Genomic DNA, 15,431 nt, shown 5'->3' on the forward strand with positions numbered 1-15,431 from the left:
AGATGGTGAGCCCGAAAATCACGGCCACGTGCGAGCGGTAACTCGCGTACGGAATGTTTTTTTTTTTTTTTCATTTTCCTCACCACACACACGATGCGAATCGCCGAGCCATAGATGAAACGCACGCACGCACGCCGGGAGATGCAGCAATCTGACCGCTGCCACCACCACCACCACGAAGCCATCTCCCGCTCTCCCCCGTTCCTCTCTCCCAACACCTGGCCTCTTCTTCGCTAAGCGTGCGACCACCATTGGTCGCTCCCTCTCCCTCTCCCAACTGGAATCCAGAAGCGGCTCCCCCCTGACGGATGGTGCGACGGCCGCCGTTGTTCCCGGTGGCGGCGTACCGGTGCAGCCGGGATAACCCTCCGCAGAGCGCGGAGAGAACTCCACTCGGCTCGCCCATCTCCCACCAAGACACCCGCGCGGCCGACTCTCGCGCGCGGGAGTATCGCCCACTCGCCGTGTCCTCGCAATCACACCTCGTGGTCCTTCGAAACACACACCCAGTGCTTTACACCGTGTCCGCCCGGTTGAGTGATTGCGCGCGTTGCGTCACCTTTGAATAACAGACGAGTGAAAGAGCATCTCCCCCGCCGCGATCAGTGAGCAACAGGCTAATTTGGATTATACGCGGTCGCCGTCGGAGAACCTGCTCTTCCGTTCGCCCACCCGTGTTCGCCACTGCTCAGCGAAGGCGTGATCCGAATGCTCGATCAGTGAGGGGAGGACGGCGTTGTGGTCAGCGAGCCGAAGAGGCCGGCGGGCTCCCTGTCAACTTGACGCCTGGAAGCTGCGGAGATTGCATCGTCGCCGCCGGCCACCATCTCATCGGTAATGTTCCCTGACACGCGATCACGGAAAGGCGTTCTTGCATTTGTTTACCCGTTGAGAGCTACTTCAATTTGTCTTTGTCGACCACGGGGTGACGCTATAGCTTCGAGGGTGGTCTTTTTTTCGCGCGGGTGGCTGTTTTGAATTCGTCGCTGCTGGCTCGCCTCGTGAGTCGTGACCCTATGAATGGACGTCTGTTTAGTTTTCTGGGTGCGCGTGTACCGGTAGAGCTTGCAAAGCAGTGTCGTAGTGCTTGCACCTAAACCTTGCGGTATTTGGTTGACGAATTACAGATAAAACGATAAAAAAATTCTGTAATATCGAAATTATTTGTTTTCAGTTAGTTGCTGCTGGCCTACCCCTTCAGAATGGGCTTTAAATTTTTCTTTTGTTTAGTTTTTTGAGCTATGTGCGTGCACGCCGGTAATACTGCTCGCGGTTAAATCTTCTTGTGTCTCGTGCGGACTAAGTACAGAGGAAACGATGAAGAGTTCGGTATTTATCGACATTGGTTATGTGGAAATTGGGCTATTTAAATTGAATATGCGCTCGTTGAAAAGCTTCAGTGAGCTCTGAGGCTACTTAACAGTGACTGGGGGAGTTGGCAGCTTACGATATTTCTATTCTTTGTGTTGTGTTTCCTTCACCGGCTATGGCACATACGGGGAGAAGGCGGCAAGCTGGACCTGTCACGTGGTGCGTTAAATGCGATGTGATGCGTCACGTGATGCCGAATGGTGTCGCCACCTGATGACGAGAAAATTTTAGAGCCAGGAATAGATTCGGTTGTAGCAGGGTACGAGGGATTTATAGTCTATGGGGCATAATAAATGTAGAGGACGAAAAGGAAGGCAAAAGAGTTGGGGTGACGGGGCGGGGCTGGAAGTGGCTTCGTTTGCACTGTTCTGTCGAGCGCCCGTGGGTTGAAAAGGTTGAGATCGCTGTCATGGCTGAAAACAGACTGGATGATGGAGGGCTAGGTAGGACTGAGACTGACACGTGACTAAACCGTTGGAGATAATCTTTGGAGTCTCTCTTTCCTAAATTGCGATAATAATCATGAATATCATCGTGTTTACAACAATTATGACGCGGATGTCATGCGACGTTGGAGCGTCACTAAGATAGTTTCAATAACCCCGAAATTATTTCGGTTTTTCAGCGATGCCTTCGATAAATCGGAACCTGAATGTCCGTACAATACTGTTTGTTATATAGTGCCAGAAACGGCGCGACTGAGTGTCAGCGCTATCGGCATCGCCTAAACACACCGCCGGCTTCAAATCAGTATCGTCGTATCAAAATGGCAAGTCAGGGTAGTTGCGTATAATCAAGAAAACAGCAAACAAAGTGCTGCTGAAAAAATACTAATACAGGAATTCAAAAACCGCACATGTAAAGTGAGGTCGACATATACCGAGGAACGAAGAGAGTTTGCGTTTTAAAGCGAAAGCTTTATCTCGTAAACCGCGTATCGTGTACATTTAGATCATTCGTAGATGCCTTTACGTATTTCGCAAAAAATCGTGGCATGGGTTCGTTCTCCGTCTGCGAGTTGGGTTTTTTAAGGTTTCACGTTCGATTGGACGTTCTTTCAGCTGAAGTGGGCGCACTTTTAGCGATGGTTTTGACGCCCTTTTGACGCAGTTTAGACGTGAAACAGCTCTCGCGCTTTTTTTTTTTCAACTTTCTTTAGCAAGGTATGTTAAACTTTCTAAAGTGAAGCTTTTTACCTCTACTCCCCAAGGGTTCTGTCTCGACCATTACTGGCAACAAAAAACTCCCGCGAACAAATAAAAGAAGTTACCGGCACCACCAGGAATCGAACGTGGAATGAATAGAGAAACGGAACCATAGCCTGTTGTCTTACCTGTTGAGCTAAGCCTACACGGAGACGGCGAATACAGAAGGCGTACTAATCGAGAACATCTGCGGGTTTACCCCCTGCGTTCTCGATGAATGCCGCGTGATAGCGTCACGCGACCTCTCGAGCCGCTGTGCGCTCCGCTCACGACACTTGCAGCGGTCGTGGGCGTGCCTTGCGCATGTGCACAGAGTTATTAAAATTAGAGGAAGCTCACAACAACTCATGGCAACGCAATTCTCCGTCTCTGCAACCGATCTCGTCCCCTCAGTCGTCTCCGGCAGAACCAGAGGAGAAGGGATATACTCTAACACTGGGATTGAGCTTCCTTCAATTTTATACATAAAAACAGTTTTAACTCATTTGCTTGACCAGTACAACTCAACCAACCACCATTCGTGGATCATGCAATGATGGAAACTTAGAAAAGAATATCGCTTTGAAGTAATAAACGGTGTGGTTAACGTAATTTCACTGGACTCTGGTTTCCCTTTTCGTAAAGCCACGTGTGTGAATTCAAGAGACGTCGCATGGGTAATCGTTGTGGGTGTCGTTTACAGCTTCGCTTTCCAACCACCCAAGATTTACAAATATGAAGAGCTTCCGGCACTTCCCGCGTAAGCTGGTCGCAGGGTTTGAAGATTGCACTGGTGGTAGAAAAAACGGGGCACAACCATACCGGGCGCAGTGGTATGCCAAATGGAAACTGAAGAATTTTTAGTGAGAGATGATGCTCGTGTAGTCGTTTGTTTAAGCAATATCATCGCAGAGAATGCGGAAAAACAGGAATGGTAGCATAGAGCGTAAAGAAGAAAACTATGGTATTCTGTGCTTTTTTTTTTTCGGGACAAGAGCGAACGTTTGGCACAGATGCCAAGCAGTGTAGACACTTCGGCCGGCGGAACTTAATTGCTGTCCCCCCCCCTTCCCCCACCTTCTAACATCGCAGACAATTCCCCCTTCACTGATTCCATAGTGGGCCCCATTCGTTCAAGACAAGAGAGAGCGAGAGAGAGAAACTTTTTTCGGAGCCTGTGTCCAAAGGGCTGGTCGGCTTCCTGGCAGGGTGTCAGGAACTTGCTTGTGTAGTCCTGGAGTGTTTTTGATGTGATTTCCTGATGTGATCTAATACAGTTCTTCAAGCTCATTAGGATGTGTGACCCGTGCCTCTCAGTTTGAAGTGTGTTCTGTGGCAGGAATTGGTTGCTGGGAAGGTCTCAGGTAAGCTTGTACGTTTGGACATGTCCAGGGGGCGTGTTCACAGTAGGCGTATTGGCATCAGTGTGAACATTTTGCACTGCCTGGAAGGCCGTCCGTGTAGTGGTGAAGATGTGTTGGTTGCGTGCCGGTTTGTGTTCTTAGACGGAGGACAGCTTCAGGGTTGGCGGATTTTATGGGGTAGGTGAAAGTGGTTCTTTTATTTCTGACGTATCATATTAAGAGAGGTTACTGCCGCATTGTTTCCGTGGTTTCATGGTAAAACGATGGACCTTGAAGCATGGGCGTCGGCAGTAGGGCGCCAAAAAGCCACTTGCACCCCCCCCCCCTCCCCAAGCTACCCCAGAACAATTGCCACGCCCCCTCACCATCTTCCCCTTCCCTTTCAATACAATGGGTTTGCCCCCTCAAGACAAGATCATGCCGACGACCATGCCTTGAACGGCGCTGCAACGTGGCTGCGTTCCTACGCATGTGTAGAGACCCCGATATGCTCCAGTCTTCGGTACAGTAGTCTCACTAGACAATGCTCCGCTGAATAGCTGAAGGCGTTGGTAGTTAATTGTCGTTTCACTATATCTGACTTGGGCTCGTAGTGTCGGGTCACGTGAACAACAATCTTAACTGAATTTCTTCCATCACCGTGGACTGAATCACACGTTGTGTAAAAGTCGCTGTTAATTTATACACACTTCGTGAATAATGGCCGGTTACGTCTTATGAATTATGTGTTTGTTGTCTTAAATTACCTATTTATAATATTAACCTGTTCTATTATCTAAAAATTCGTGTTTATACGGCAAACAGCAAATTGTGAACTATTTCTTATAAATTTGTAACACGCGCTATACACAGGAGCGTACAGACTGTGTGCGTTATTTCCGTTTAATAATTTGCAACCATCTGTAACTGAGCGCCCGGGCGTGTCCGGACCAGCGGAAGGCATTTAATCGAAACCTCAAATAATTAGTTTATCTTTCTTTATGCGCATTTCCTGGCGCGCTTTGTAGAAGTAGTATCCGTTGAAGGGCGAGCCAAATCCTTTTGGCTGTGTGATCGGGGGTCAGGGCACTCATCAGTCATTGTACACACTGATAGCAGCCAGACTACTTTCAGGGAAGACCGAAATAATCCCCGTTTGTTTCATTTTTCTTGTGTGTGTGTGTGTGCGTGCGTGCGTGCGTGCGCGCGCGTGCGTGTGCGTGTGCGTGTGCGTGTGCGTCGCGTGCGTCGCGTGCGTCGCGTGCGTGTGCGTGTGCGTGTGTGTGTGTGTGTGTGTGTGTGTGTGTGTGTGTGTGTGTGTGTGTGTGCGTGCGTGCGTGCGTGCGTGCGTGCGTGCGTGCGTGCGTGCGTGCGTGCGTGCGCGCGCGCGCGCGCCTGCGAGTTTGCGTGTGCGTGCAGTGGCTATAGCCCTTACTTGTGAAGGCCACGGAACTGAATAAGTTGACTTCTCCACTGCGCTGAATAATTTTCCTCTCTCTCTCTAAACGTGAATGCGCATGACCAATTTCCTCGTCTTCACTGCTGATGGAGACAATCCGACGCCACGTGTGCCGAAAATGAAGGAATGGTTGGTGTTCTTGCGTTTCGTAAGAAAAGCGGCCTCCACGTAAAATACAGTCGTCAGCATAATGAACTAGAACAACCAAAAATCTCAGTCGGCGGGACACTTCTCTGAAAGCGTCTAACCCTACGTCTTTTTGTTCACAAAACAGAGACTCCCCGCGAACGTCACCTACAGAGCAGTAGGCGGCTTTTCTAACGATTCAATCACTTTATGTTCCCGTCCGCCACTCCGTACTCACGTGCATCCTTGCGCAACAGCCTTTCACCTTCCCAAATCATCCTCCCGTAGGATTTCACAATCGTTCAATGAGCCGCTCTCTTCACAGCACATAAATCGTCTCCCGTGATCCCCTTGTCACGCTTGATGGCAGCGTTAGATATGAAAAAAGGGGCGGGGGGTGCAATTTGAATGGAAGAGCAAATTCACATAATGCCACATCGTATACGTAGTAATGCTAATAGTGCTTCCGGTTCAACATCACGTGTAGGAATGAAACATCGGCACCGAAATTGCTTGATCCGGTGATGATAGCGATCAAATAATGTTGTTCCTCGTGTTTTAAAACGCAGTTCCAAGACCCCGCTTCCTGTCTGAAACCGAGAAGATTGTTCGACCTCGATCACTGACCCGAAAGGTAGCAATTTAAGCGCTCCCGGTTTGATTTGTTGCCGACGGCCGGCGCGCGCTTACCACACACTCTCATGACGAGCTGTTAGAGTCGATAGAGTCTATTACCTGGCGGGAATGAACCGCATAAATGTATAAAGATAAGAGGAATTCCTCACGGCAATTTGATGTTGCATCACGCTATAGGGAGCAACGGCTGGCGGTTTGCTAGAGAACGCTCGTAGAGCGCTGGTCTAGAAAATTACGTACGCTTTTCAGCTGTGTCAAGCAGGACGACGCGTCAGCGGGGAAAAGTGTAGGCATCCACGGGCGCCGAGCAGAGCGAGGTGAACTCGCGTTAACATCCTCGCGACCTTGCCTCCTACGTTTCGCGTTCCTGCGCGGCAGCTTGTCAAGGACCACGGCGCAACGGGGATTAAACGGAGACGCGTTCGCACGTGTACCTGTGCGTAAACTCAACTTACATCGGTGGACTCCTCTCAGAGACAAAAATTAGTAGTGGCTTAGCTCGGCCATGCCACGATATACGTAGCGTGGGCTAAGGTTCATCTGGTTATTTTTAGGTTTCCTGGTTGTGTAGGATTAGCTTTATTATCATGCTTACTGGTACTAAAACGATTTCCAATCCTGTCCAGTCCAGTCCAATCCAATCCAGTCCAGTCCAGCCCAGTCAATCCATCCAATCCAATCCAACCTAATTTAATCCAGTCCAATTGAATCCAAATCCAATCCAAACCAAACCAAACCAAACCAATCCAATCTAGTCCAATTCTCCTCGCGTTTGCGCAGTACGGCCCTTCAAGGTCCACGCGAAACTTCTCAACCTCGGCCAGTGTAGCTTACGCTACAAAACTGGCCGCATATCAGCTCGCTTGGACGCAAACATCGCCGAAAGACGACATTCCTCGGCCGCCCCGGCAACAGTACATCCCAGCGCGCCATTAGTCAGGAAATTGTGTTACCGTGGGGTACGGAATGTTTCGAGCTGGAGCTCGAGCTCTTTTTGAGTTTTTGGCTTTCTTTCGCCTCACTTCGACGCCGTTTTTAGCTAGTTTTTCTTAATTCCACATCGCAAACACAAAGCCACCAAGAACGCTGCTGGTGTTAGTTATGAACCCCAATTTGGCTCAAATATGCCCTATGGTTTCATTTTGCTAATCGATGCTGATCTGTATGAAGCACGCGACCAGTTTTAGTGGTTTGCACAGACAGACAGACAGACAGACAGACAGACAGACAGACAGACAGACAGACAGACAGACAGACAGACAGACAGACAGACAGTGAAATACTTAACTTTTTGCGTTTAAATAGCCAACGAAAGACAGTTGTCTTAGAGAAAAACACCTGGCGCCTTACTTGCAGGGTCGATCATTAGACGCGCCGGCACCTTTGAGGCCGAGCATCTAAACGACGTGGTCTCGGTTTTGGCGTGAGACTCTGCGGAGAAAAATCTCCGGCTCCAAGCAGGAAGGCGACGGAGGAGTCAGAGGCAATAGAAGGGGGAATAAGTAAGCGGGAGTGTGTAATCGTCTGACCCGGTTTGACTCGGCTTTCGCCAATTCCGTCCTCGCTTTCCGAAAAGGAGCGCGCGAACCCTCGCCATCTTTTGAAATTCGCTGCTGCCGTTTCCACCTTCCTGGTTTCGTCCCTCGCCCTCTTTGCTTTCTTCGCCGTTTTTTTCTCTCTCTCTTCGCGTGAACAAAGCGGCCGTACGGCCTACAGAAACTCGGTGAAGTGACGAGTACAAAGGAGTGAAAATGTACGCGTCCGTCGGAGAAAGAGTTGGCCGTTTTGTTCTATTTCGACGTTTGGCTTCATTCGAGGCGGTTCATCTTTGAGGACGTCTGCCGCCATTCTGAAAAGCTTTCACCGAACGTGAAGAGCTGCTGTGCTGGGATAAGGAAACCGGTGTAGTAGGTATTTGTGGGGTAGATGGCGATTCGTAGTACACCCTCTCACAAAATTTTTCGGAACTATTTTGTGGGAAGAAAGCGTAATGTCGAGGTGTAGCTTTGAATGCTACAGAAATGGTAATAATTCGATAATGGGGGTAGCTTCAAAAACTAGCCACAAAAAACAGTACCGGAAAAATCTACCGGGAAAAAAGTGATTGCAGCAAATGGACCAAAAACAAAAGGCCGATAAATGAACTGTTGGGCGTGTATCTAACGCGAATCAATGAAAGACGGTGTCCCGGCATCCCAAGAGTACTCCTTCCTCCCCCAACAATTCAACGATTCTCATTTGACTGAGATGTCAGCATGTCTACTCGCAGTTCCTGCATTTCCGCTGAGGGGAATTATTCCGTGAAGATGACTGCTGCCGCCAGATGCTCTCAGCCGGTTCATCAATGCCCGTTGCCATATTGATTTCTAATTCGGAGCACTTAAGTTCACCGAGTATTCTTTTTCCAAGGAGGCTATACCTTGGGTAAAATTGCGCCCAAAAATTCTTTCCACATAGCCATAGGTGGAGGAGGTTTAGGAAACGTAGTGAAAATTCAAACGGCTTTTTTCTTTTCTAGGCTCATCGAAAATGTACGTGCCAGTTGAATTTGAACATTCGTCCCCTTTTACAAGCTACATTTATTCGTTATTTCTAAAGACGATTGTCTTCCTTGGCTACTTAAACGCACCAATTTTGTGTCTCTCTGTCTGTCTGTCTCTCTGTCTGTCTGTCTGTCTAAGTCTGTCTAAGTCTGTCTGTATGTCTGTTGGTCTGTGACTCGATTCAGCCACCCGGCCAAAGTGAAACAGAAACTGCGTAATAGTCTTATATACTCACTAAATCTAAACTTCTAAGTCCGGTGTTAATGTTCATGCTTCTCAACATTGCTGATCAAGAACAAGACATTACGCAAATATAAGGCAGAAGATCAAGACATGAGTGATATTTGCAGTGTCAATTTAATGAACGATTCACGGATCCTTGGTATTGGCGATAGCAGATAAAATACTGCATAAACTGCAGGAACTTCACTGTCGTCAGCTGCTGCTCGCGCTACCTGGCTGCATTAAAAAAACTCAAACGCCAACATCTACGAAAGGTTTCACTAGATAGGTTTCACGTACCGTCTGGAGCACTCGTGGAGTAGGGCAACGTGGTTCTATGAACGTTGTAGTCGGGTGCCTCGATTCACGCTTGCATATCCGCTACGGCAGCGCTGGCATCGAGGCACCCGACTTCGAGCAGTGGAACGCGGGAAATTAAAATTTACTTCAGCAAACCTCTAGCATGTCATCTTCGGAGGAACAGCATCAGAGGTGAGCGGGAAAGAGAAGGGAAGCATTTATTTGGAAGTGGCGCCAGTCGACTATCGTCTTTCGTCGACATTTGCAACGAAAGGAGCAGATACGCGGCCATTTTTTGCCCCTGAGTTTCCTTTGCAACCAACATACGCGAATTCTTTCCTCGTGGTTATATGTTGTTGCCGTTGGTGCTGCTCGGCTTAACGTACTTCTTGGCGGCGCGCTTTGCGAGTAATTTATGATTATATTCGAATCTCCCGGTTTCATACGATTCGCATCTCATGCCGTTACCTCACGCACACCCGTGCGAGCGCGGATACGTGATCCAAGATATAAGGGATTAACTCGGACGCAGCCCCAGAGCTTTAAACCTAAATTCATGTGAAATATAGCCCTATTTGCGCATTTCCCCAAACAGCTCAATAGCAAGGAATAAGGTATCTGACTTTCTGATCAGGCGACATATGCACGATCGCTATACCTACCGGGAGCTTCTGCGCTCCTACCTCGCTTCCCGGCTGGGGCCAACTGCTATGATCACCCTGCCGGCCTTGACGTCGCGCCGGCCCGGAAAGACTCCTCCATTCCGACGTCCGGACAGCCAAATGAGAAAGGACGAAGTTCAAAGAATAAAATAAGAGCAGCAATAAAGAAAGAACGGAACGGGACGACACGTTTGTGCGACCTCGTACGTCGGCCTCCGCCAACGACAACCCGCACAGGAGGTGCGTGAGTCCCAAGCGGCAGCGGGATACATCAAGGCGGCCTTAACGTGCGCTGCGCCCTGCAGAATCTCTCGGATGCGCCGTCTGAGAGGTTACTGTCGAGTGGCGCAACGCATGTACGCTGAGCGTGACGCAGGCCCGTCAATCGAGGACCGTGTCATTGATGCGTTCTTCTTTTGACTGTGTTGAGCATGAACGCGGGTTACAGTGTCGGCTCGGGGCATGCAGAACTTCCCTGGGGGACGACAATGGAGGCTGTTATGTTTCTCATCTTATACCTAGTAGTTTTTACGTAGCGCAGGAATTTGAGCGTGCTTGCTGCTTAAAGTACTTGCGACATTGCAACACGCAGGAGGAGATAACGATTGCAGCAAGTTCACCTTAAAAAGCTGCTCCCTCCCTCCCTCCCTCAATCCCTTCCTCACTCACTCACTCACTCACTCACTCACTCACTCACTCACTCACTCACTCACTCACTCACTCGCTCACTCACTCACTCACTCACTCGCTCACTCACTCACTCACTCGCTCACTCACTCACTCACTCACTCACTCACTCACTCACTCACTCACTCACTCACTCACTCACTCACTCACTCACTCACTCACCCTGTCAATAATTTTTCAATTACCCAAATAAACCCTCGCAAGAAATAAGAAAATACGTGACCCCGTATCCGCGTAAATATAGAGAGGTTATTACATGCCAAGCATCTCATGCTCGGGGCTGTGTCCCTCCCTCCCTCGTTGTCGTTGTCCGCCGTCCGCACTCCACTGCGCATGCGCGTCTCTTCAGCGCCGTCAGAGTTTGGCCTGACGTCAGCGCAGTCCACTAGAAAAAGAAATAGGCGGCGCCCGGTTTTGATCCCAGGACTCTACGGCTGCAACGGGAGGTACGTGGTGCTCTTCCCACTGCGCTACAAACCGAGACGAGAGCATGTGCTACGAATGCGCCTTATGTCCTCACTCATTCAAACTACGTCAAGAAGCTACTGATACAACGAAGGCACGCGAAGCTGACCGTCAACAGAAACGACGAACTGAAAACTCATGGGAACTTCAGTCGACCCCATGGCTGCTTCACATACTACTCAGGATTCCCCTACGGGAAGATGGTGTATTTTATTTATTTATTTATTTATTTATTTATTCATACTGTTAGCATACCCCCAAGAGAGGAGTTTAAATTGTGAAATACGCAAGAGTGACATCAAGCAATAAAATTTACAGACAACAGGGAAATGGAAAAGAGAGGCGCCTGAAAAATTGTGCACAGGTACGCAATAAAGCAAAGTGATGAAACCACTTTGATGAAAAAACAATAATTAAGACAATAGGTTCAACAATTCAACAGTTCGATGTGTTTCACATGTTTAGTGCGCGCAGGTGAAGTTTCCCACACGACGTAGGGGAATATCGAAGCCGTGGTGACCATACAATGTCTGGAAAAAGAATTTGAACCTGTTTATGTTCATTCTGTGATGAAAAGGCGCAATTTAGGCGAGAGAAAGGTGAAAACTGGAGGTAATCAGGTGAGCGAAATTTCTCGGGACACTTATTATTGCTTAAATGCTTTTAAGGCGAAAGCCTGGCGTACAATTGTAGCCAGGTACCTTTTATATACACGTACACCCGTCGGCAGAGTAGCCATGCTATTTTACCGTGCCTGGCACATCCTAATCAATATTAATCCGTCTTAATCCACCTTAATTTATCTCACCTCCTTTATTCCCTCTTACTGATCATTACTATCTATGACTAATAAATTAATAATCCATCTTATTCCATCCTAATCTACATTATTCTATCTCATTTTATCTCAATCCTTCTTAATCCCACATTCATTCGCATTACTAATCATTGCTATTGACCTCTAATTAATCATGTGGTAATCATAAATCACCCCTTATACAGGTCCGGCATGCTTTGGCTCGTTTCTTGTCTTCATTTGGCTGTTTTACCGTACCAGTCTATGACGGGGTCATTCAAGGTCCCTTTCCACTAAGAGCGATAAGGATTTTGCCTTAAGATCAATAACCGGAGCGATTCAGCGAGGTATGAACAAAGAACCACACAATCACGGCGGCGTTAGAAAAAAAATGGCCGCGTATCTGCTTGTTTCGATGCAAATGTATACGAAAGACGATAGTGGGCTGGTGCCCCTGGCAAGTAAAGGCCTCCCTTCTCTTTCCCTCTCACCTCTCATGCTGTTCCTCTTCCGTCTCGTTCCTCCTAAGATAACACGCTAGAGGTTTGTTCAAGTCAATTTAAATTTACCGCGCTCCTGTGCTCCATGTAGGGTGCCTCGATGCCGGCGCTGCCGTATGGCAGAGACGCACGTAAATCGAGGCACCCTATTACAATGTTCATAGAACGACGTTGCGCTACTCCACGAGCGTTCCAATCGAAACGTGGAACCTATCTAGTGAACCTTTTGTTGGTGTTGCTGTTTGATTTTTTTAAATGCCGCCAGGTAGCGCGGGCAACAGCAGGCGACGGTTTTCTGCAGTTGATGCAGTATTTCATTTGCTATCGCAAAAACAAGCATCCGTTACTTTTTTAATAAAGGAAAACTGCAAATATTACTCATGTATTGATTTCCTGACTGATATTTGCGTAATGCCTTGTTTTTGTTCAACAACGTTGACAAGTATGAATATGAACACCGTACTTAGGCGTTTAGACTTGGCAGTGAGTATGTAAGACTATTGCGCAGTTGCTGTTTCACTTTGGTCGAGTGGCTGAATCGAGTCCCAGACCGACAGACAGACCGACAGTCAGACAGACAGACAGACAGACGCGAAATTTTTGCGTTTAAGTGGCCCAAGAAAGGCTATCGTCTTTAAAACCAGCCCTTGGAGCGGCCAACTTTCCAGTCCTAGTTCTACGAGAATAGACGCGATTAAACTAAATCATGTACCTATACACTCGCTAGCGTCGCACACTATAAGAGCAAAGCCGAGGGCAGCTTGCGCTTGGAAGAACTGGGTCGTCCTGTGTGGCGGTCAGAGGTGTGGCGTGCGCGCGTGCGCTTATCAGTCGTGCAACAATCAAGTTCTCCGGTGAACCCAGTGATCGCCGGTTTAGGGGGACCACCCAGGCTACACTCGTCAGGGCGGGGACACCGATCTCCATTCTTATTACTTCTGCTTTCGGCGAGGTGAAGGCGCTTGCGCGGAAAAGAGGTGCGACTTCCCGTAACGAACAGAAGGATTGCCTGATGCGTATCTTTCCCAGAAATGATCTTCGAAGCGCTGCAGCCGTTCAACTTGTGTTCGCCAGACCTTCCTTACGATAACGCAACTTAACTGTTGCTTACAGGGAGGTAATGGGGCAGTTTTTTTGCCGCGTGACTTTAGTCTCCTGATAAAATAGCACGATAAACGCTGGTGAAACGTTTTAGTAACGATTAATCTGATCCTTGGGACCGTTCCCCCAGAGTATACAGCACGACGTACAGCCATCGTGTGCTAAGTGTGCGGTGATAATACTAGCCTGTAGCTAGAGGGCATTGGAAGGAGCCACTGAGCAAAGACATTAGAAAAATGCTTGTTTTATTTCTTTCATCTCCCTCCTCCCGTCCCTCCTCGTCCCTCGCGATCTTTGACCCCTTCGGCCTCCTCTTCTCTGGACGTCTCTCCGCACACACACGTTTCCTTTTGCTCTGTAACGCTTATTTCCCCAGCGCTCTATAATCAATTTCTTTTTCCGGTGCTCCATATCATGCTTCAACTTCCGTGACCCAATTTTTCTCCTAATCCGTCTTCCACTCCTCCGAAAAGGAGAAAAAAGGGCAGTCGAAGTTAGCAAGAGAATGGTCATATCAAACTGGTTTCGCTACATCACTATGCGAGGAGGAGGAGAAGGAGGAAAAACTTTATTTATCCCATCCTTTGGGTGCAGTCACTCCGGACCAGTGAGGGGTGTCCTCAGTCCAGGACTCCCTGGCTGTAGCCTGCCTTCCGTGCCCTATTCACCAGCCGAAGCTGGGAGCAGGGGTCGGAGCTGGTCAGCGCCGCCGCCCACTGTGAAGGGGTAGGGTTGGGATTGGAAGGAAGGTGTGGGATGTTCGGCCATGCCCACACTATGTGGCATAGTGTTTCTGGTGTGGGGCAGAAGATGGACTTACGGGAGTATTGGGTGAGGAATATTCTGTGCCAGAGCGTGTTGTGGGGGAAGGGGTTGGTTTGGATCTGGCGAAGTATAACTCCTTCCTTTTTGGTGAGTTGCTTATGTGGGGGAGGAAACTGTTGGCGGGATAGTCGGTAGTGAGAGAGGATGTCGTTGTATGTTAGCAGCGGTTGGGGCGTATAGTTAGTGTGGGTGGTTGGCATAAGGTTGTGGCTGTCCGCAATTGCCCGGTGTACTGCTTCTCGAGAAAAAAAAGAAAAACAACTGCCACCCTTTAACTTAGTCGCAGTTACTCTGAGGAGAAAACTTCGTAGTTGTTTTAGGGAATAGCAGTGCCAAATAACAACGTTTATCAAATACTACATGGGACAGCCATTTGGACCTCCAGACAAACAATTTTCCTGAGTGTTTATTTAGTTTATTTATGTACTTATTTAAAAAAACCCTGAAGGCCCTCTGGGTAAGGTATCACATAGGGTAAAGGTGGTTACACTGGTGTCACAAAAACTACAAAAACGAAACAAAATAAGCACAAAAACTAAAAAAGGAAAAAAAATTACATCGCTAGAGTGGAAACAAAATAGGAAAAATTCAGTAGACACAATAAGAACAGCTATTAGTATCATAACTAAAATGAACTACGCAGAGTTCATACGTGTTCAGCGTTTATACGTGAGTTCAGAGTTCACACGTGAATTAGCCTTTTCACAAAGATAGTGTACAGCTACGTAACGCAAGAGTGCCGTGTTTTATGAATGCCCAGAGCATCGAAACAATGCAACGATTCCGTCTTCGTCGTGACATTTATAGCGTGCGTGCGCGTGTACGTAATTACTCCTTTCTAAGGAGATCGGACTTTTATGGTGTTGAAGTGCAGTCTCCGTCAAAACTTTCTTGGCCACGGGAAAAGTTTCCGGGCCACGAAGAATTCAATGCGCAAGCCTAACGTTCAAGTGTAGCTATATGGATAGTCAATATTTGATGACTCTTTTGTTGAGTCACGCAGAATTCATTTACTTAAACAACTGAGATGGGCTACAATAATTAGAACGCAGTGCAGCCAGCGTGGCACTATTCAAAAGACTTTTATTTTTTTACTTGCGTAAACAATGATATGAAGTAGTTAAATAGTGGGGATGACGGTAATAGTTTCTTAACCTGTCTTTTTCGTCGAACAGTGATTTCTGGCTTTGCGATGTGACTATGAGCACAGA

The 15,431-nt window shown here is 48.1% G+C and overlaps 1 protein-coding gene across 1 annotated transcript in view; it reads left to right on the forward strand.

Annotated features, from left to right (window-relative positions):
• The first annotated feature begins 326 nt into the window (after positions 1-326).
• The window catches only part of LOC144159065 (prolyl 4-hydroxylase subunit alpha-2-like), a 79,413-nt gene continuing 64,308 nt past the window's right edge, over positions 327-15,431 (forward strand). Inside the window, exon 1 of the mRNA XM_077690325.1 lies at positions 327-834. The gene's annotated coding sequence lies outside the window, so the exon portion shown is untranslated. The remainder of the gene's footprint in view (positions 835-15,431) is intronic.

This window comes from Haemaphysalis longicornis, unplaced genomic scaffold (assembly GCF_048455015.1).
Source record: "Haemaphysalis longicornis isolate Haplotype H1 unplaced genomic scaffold, Haemaphysalis longicornis Haplotype H1 scaffold_10, whole genome shotgun sequence".
In the NCBI taxonomy this organism is placed as follows: Eukaryota; Metazoa; Arthropoda; class Arachnida; order Ixodida; family Ixodidae; genus Haemaphysalis; species Haemaphysalis longicornis.